Source organism: Lactuca saligna, chromosome 3 (genome assembly GCF_052625555.1).
Source record: "Lactuca saligna cultivar CGN05327 chromosome 3, ASM5262555v1, whole genome shotgun sequence".
Lineage (NCBI taxonomy): Eukaryota > Viridiplantae > Streptophyta > Magnoliopsida > Asterales > Asteraceae > Lactuca > Lactuca saligna.
In genome coordinates this window covers 216,803,002-216,809,001 of record NC_136419.1, presented here as the reverse complement: position 1 = coordinate 216,809,001, position 6,000 = coordinate 216,803,002, and the positions used below count along the sequence as shown (strand labels likewise).

Genomic DNA, 6,000 nt, shown 5'->3' with positions numbered 1-6,000 from the left:
GAGTACACGAACATACTCGCCGAGTAGTATGAACATTCTGACAGATCGAGATCGGATCTGTGTAATATGTGTAATAGTCCAATTTGTTCATAGGGTTTTGTTGTAATTGTGTATCTAACCATAGATCTTGAAGAAATTACTCCAAATAACCTCTAATTCATGAGTAAATCAAAGCCCTAAAAATTGGGAAAAACTCCCCAAATCCGAAATCATACCAAATATGGGGAGATATGTGATAAAGATTGGACCTTTCATAAAATTAAAGGGTAAAGATGTTACCTTGTTGCTTAAATGAAGAGAAAGAAGAAGAAAATTGAAGAGATCTTGAAGAACCCTTGAGATGCGGCTGAGAGGATATGCTCGGCGAGTGTGGATATGAAATGATGAATAATAATAATTTTTACAGGTTTTAATTTACTGGGTTTGAACCGGCTACTCGCCGAGTATAATGGATCTACTCGCCGAGTAGACACGCGTGTTATCGACTTTTGGCTGAAAGTGAACATTTACTCGCCGAGTATAGTCAATATACTCGCCGAGTAGATGTCTCAAGTTGAAAAAAAAATTTAATTTGCCAATTTTACTATATGAATTCCTTTGTTTAGCCTTTCCACCCCACACTCACAGTAGAGCTTGTCCTCAAGCACTTAGAGAAGTAGAATAAATGAAGAAGAATGAAAAAAAAACAATATGAAAAATAAAGAAAAGGAAAGAAAATGCAAACGTGAAACTCGGGTTGCCTCTCGAGAAGCGCTTCTTTTGATGGAGTCATTAGCTGGACTCCGCCCCGTCTACGTGTTTGCGATTCCGCACAGCAGCAGCTCCTCCAATCCTTCATTTCGGGGGACTCCTTCTTCATATTTCTTCACTCTATGACCATTGACTTTAAATGGTGTGCCATCTCTTGAGATCAATTCTATAGCCCCGTGAGGAAACACCGTCTTGACCAAAAAGGGACCATCCCACCTTGATTTGAGTTTGCCCGAGAAAAGTTTTAATCGGGAATTGAAAAGTAGTACTTTTTGGCCTTCATGGATGTCTTTGCTTTTGATTCTTTTATCATGTCATCTCTTGGTCTTTTCTTTATAAAGCCACGAACTAGAATAAGCCTCATTTCGGAGTTCTTTAAGGGCATTCATTTGCATTAGACGGTTGGTCTTCAATTCTTCCATGTCAAAGTTGCACCTCTTTAACGCCCAATATGCCTTGTGCTCGATTTCAACCGGTAAATGGCATTGCTTTCCATAAACTAACCTATATGGTGTAGTACCAATAAGTGTTTTGAAAGCGGTACGAAATGCCCATATCGCGTCATCCAACTTATCCGACCATTCCTTGCGGTTGCTTCCCACTGACTTCTCTAAAATACGCTTCAAGGCTCGATTGGTCACTTCTGTTTGTCCACTCGTTTGCAGGTGGTATGACGTGGAGAACTTATGGGTCACCCCATATTTCTTGAGCACCTTTTCCAATTGATCATTGGCAAAGTGTGTGCCACGGTCACTAATTAGGGCCTTCGGAACACCAAACCGGGAGAATAGTTTTTTTAAGAATCGTACCACTACCCGTCCATCATTTGTAGGTAAAGCCTACGCCTCCGCCCATTTCGAAACATAATCTACCGCCACTAGGATGTACTTGTTTCCTTTGGATGTGGGAAATGGTCCCATGAAGTCAATGCCCCACACATTGAACACCTCACACACTTGAATGCTATGTTGTGGCATTTCATTACGGGATGAAATGTTTCCCACCCTTTGACAAGCATCGCATTCTTTGACATATTGGGATGCATCTTTGAAGATTGTAGGCCAATAGAACCCAATGTCAAAGATCTTCTTCGCGGTATAGTGTGCTCCATGATGTCCTCCCATGGGCCCGCTATGGCAGTGTTCTAGTATTCTTCGACTCTCCTTTTTGAACACACATCTTCTTATAATTCCATCCGCACAGCTTCGAAAGAGGTATGGGTCGTCCCAAAAGTAATATTTGATCTCCGCAAAGAATTTCTTCTTTTGCTGACTACTATAATCCTTCGGGGCGTAATTGGTAGCTAAATAGTTAGCTATGTCTGCGAACCATGGCTCCTCTCCCACGGACACCATAATGTATTCATCCGGAAAGTCGTCTCCATCCTTTTCTTCTTGCAATTTCGGGTTCTCGAGCCTAGATAAATGATCGGCCGCTACGTTCTCCATTCCTTTCTTATCTCGTATTTCTATATCGAATTCTTGAAGAAGCAGCACCCATCGTATTAGTCTTGGCTTGGCATCCTGTTTGGAAAACAAATACTTGATAGCCGAGTGGTCAGTAAAAACAGTGGTTTTAGATAAAACCAAGTAAGGGCGAAACTTGTCAAAAGCGTAAACTACGGCTAACAGTTCTTTTTTAGTAGTAGTATAATTCTCTTGGGCAGGATTTAAGGTCTTGCTTGCATAATAGATGGGTTGAAAGTGCTTATCAACCCTTTGTCCAAGGACCGCTCCTAGTGCATAGTCACTAGCATCACACATGATCTCGAAGGGTAAGTTCCAATTTGGTGCTATAATGATCGGGGCATTAGTTAATTTTTCCTTTAGAAAGTCAAATGCCTCTAAACACTCTTTAGTAAAATTAAAGGGTGCATCTTTTAGTAATAATTGTGTTAGAGGTTTCGTGATTTTGGAAAAATCTTTAATAAAACGCCGATAAAAACCTGCGTGTCCCAAAAAACTTCTAATGCCCTTCACATTAGTTGGTGGGGGTAATTTGGCAATGGTGTCTATCTTTGCCCGATCCACCTCAATTCCCTTTTTAGAGACTTTGTGTCCCAATACTATACCCTCTTTGACCATGAAGTGACACTTTTCCCAATTTAGGACCAAGTCGGTTTTCTCACATCTAGCAAACATTGAGTCAAGATTTGTGAGGCAGTCATTGAAAGAAGATCCGAATACAGAAAAGTCATCCATAAAGACCTCCATGAACTTTTCCACCATATCATGGAATATGGCGGTCATGCACCTTTGAAATGTCGCAGGTGCATTGCATAGTCCAAATGGCATGCGTCTATAGGCGAAGGTCCCACTGGGGCATGTAAAGGTGGTCTTTTCTTGGTCCATTGGGTCTATGGGTATTTGGAAATACCCTGAAAACCCATCTAAAAAGCAATAGTAGCTATGGCCCGATAGTCTCTCTAACATTTGATCTATGAAAGGAAGGGGAAAATGGTCTTTGCGGGTGGCATTGTTTAGCTTTCGATAATCGATGCACACTCGCCAACCGGTTACCGTTCTCGTTGGAATTAACTCATTCTTTTCGTTGGTAATGACCATCATTCCTCCTTTCTTGGGCACCACTTGGACCGGACTCACCCATGGACTATCGGAGATGGAGTAAATGATTCCTGCATCCAAAAGCTTGACCACCTCCTTCTTGACGACTTCTTGCATGTTCAGGTTTAATCGTCTTTGATGTTGCACCACAGGCCTTGCTCCTTCTGCTAAATTGATTTTGTGAGAGCAGTAGGATGGGCTTATTCCCTTGATGTCGGAGATGCTCCATGCGATGGCTCTTTTCCTTTTCTTCAACACACGTACAAGCTCCTCCTTTTCCGTCTTGGATAGATCCGAGGCTATAATCATCGGCTTCTGATTTCCTTCTTCCAGAAAGGCATACTCCAGATGGTCAGGCAGTGTTTTGAGCTCCAATTTGTTGTGCATAGTGACAGACTCGCCGAGTGCAGGTTTGGTACTCGGCGAGTTGGTGGCGGCATTCACGACTACTGGCTTTTCTTCAGATGTACTCGGCGACTAGATCGGGTCTACTCGGCGAGTAGGGCTTTCATCTTGGTTCTTTATTTCTTCATACTCCGCTTCTTCCAACAGTCTTTCAATCTCTAATAAGTCCTTTTCTGGATCAAATACTTCTTCCAAAGCTGCAAACTTGCTGGAATCTTCAGGTATGTCTTCTTCTAATAATTCGTCAAGCATGTCGATTGAGAAAGTTGTGTCGTCACTACTCCTTGAGTACTTCATGGCTTGGTCTACCCCGAATGTCACTGAATCGTCCCCAACTCGCAATGTGAGCTTAGAATCTCTCATGTCTACGATAGCGCTAGCGGTGTTGAGGAAGGGTCTTCCAAGGATGATTGGCACTTTCGGATCCGCCTCCATGTCGAGAATGATGAAATCAGCCGGGAAGACAAATTTTTCTACTTTCACTAGCAAATCTTCACAAATGCCTCTTGGGAAAGTAACAGTCTTGTTTGCCAAATGAATTGCCATTCGAATTGGCCTTGGCTCCGGGAGGTCCAGCTTCTTAAAGAACGAGTATGGCATAAGGTTCACACTTGCTCCAGAATCAGCTAAGGCATGAATTGCAGCCAAGTTGCCAAATTGGCAAGGCAAAGTTAAGCTCCCCGGATCACCCTTCTTCTTTGGTAATTTGTTTAGCATTGCGGCGGAGCAATTCTCATTAAGTACTACTTTCTGCACTTCCTCCATCTTTCTTCTGTTAGTGAGGAGTTCCTTAAGGAACTTTGCATACTTGGGCATTTGCATGACGGCTTCAATGAAAGGAATGTTTATTTGAAGAGTTTTAATATGATCTAGAAACTTTTGATATTCCTCTTCCTGATTCTCCTTCTTGGCTCGGGCTGGGTATGGCATTGGAGGCTGGTATGGTTTCAAGGGTGGCTGTTCATTTGTTTTAGCAGATGTACTCGCCGAGTCCATCGGTCCTACTCGGCGAGTAGGACTCTCAGATAGTGAGTGTTGGTTTTCGACTTGTTCTTCCGTTCCTTCCTTCTGTGAGTCCTTGTTCGCTTCAGTTCGAATGGGGGCCAGGGGAGTAATAATCTTCCCACTTCTTGTGGTAACAATATTTACTTGTGCGCCTCGTGGGTTGTTCTCGGTTTTGCTAGGAAGCTCACCCGATGACCTTTGGTTTAGTTGTTGAGCAAGTTGCCCAAGCTGCGTTTCTATGTTGTGGATGGATGCTTGCTGGTTCCTGAGCATTGTTCTTGTTTCTTGGATAGCAGCATCGTGGTCACTATGTCTTTTCTCGGAAGCTGCCACAAATTTAGTTAGCATTTCTTCCAAGCTTGGCTTCTTCTCTTGCACCGGCTCCTCCTTTTGGTAAAAGCCTCTACCTTTTTGTCTGTACTTCTCCTCCTTGGCCTTCTTGTACTCTTCGTAAGGCAGCCACTCCTTCTTTTGTTTGCGCCAGTCCTCATCATACCGGTCACCGCTCGAATAACATACTTGTGCCTTTTTGTTGCCGTTCTCATCCAAATCGCAATCTCTAGTGAGGTGAGGTCCATTGCAATTTTCGCAACCCACCCGTATGGCATGGATAGTTTGATCCATTTTGTCCATTCTCCTATCCATGGTTTTTAACATGGCCATGACCGCGGATAGATCTTCAGTAGCAGTGTATGCGGCTCCCCTCGTGACATCATTCCTAGGGTTGCGGTATTCTCTAGAGTGTTTAGAGAATTCTTCAATCAATTCTTTAATCACTGGGGGTGGCTTCTTTGTAAGTGGGCCTTGTGAGTCTAGTAACTGCCGGGTCGTGACATTGACTCCATCATAAAAGATGGAAACTTCTTGCTGGCTGTTTAGATCATGGTGTGGGCAATTTCGTAGCAGACTTTTGTACCTCTCCCATGCTTCATATAATGACTCTCCAGCTTGTTGTTCAAAGTTTGCAATGGCCTTCTTGAGTTTGGCTATCTTGGACGGTGGGCAAAAGTGATCAATAAATTCTTCCTTCATTCTTGCCCAAGTAGTGACTGACCCGGGGGGGAGTGATTTGAGCCAGTCTTTAGCAGCACCCTTGAAGGTTACCGGAAGCATCCGAAGTAGTTGAGTTTCGCGGGTTACATTTGGAATGTTGAAGTAATCAGCAACATCATTTACTTCATCCAAATGTTTGTAGGCATCTTCATGATCTTTCCCATAGAAAGGTATTTCCTTGAGTGAAGCTAGGATATGACCTTTTAGCTCGAAGGTGGCAGTT

General features: G+C 43.1%; 1 non-coding gene across 1 annotated transcript; it reads left to right on the top strand.

Moving 5' to 3' along the window:
* The first annotated feature begins 5,601 nt into the window (after nucleotides 1-5,601).
* LOC145038144 (small nucleolar RNA R71) lies at nucleotides 5,602-5,708 on the top strand. The gene has a single exon (XR_013679209.1). It is a non-coding gene; the product is annotated as a small nucleolar RNA R71 (small nucleolar RNA).
* The last annotated feature ends 292 nt before the right edge of the window (nucleotides 5,709-6,000 follow it).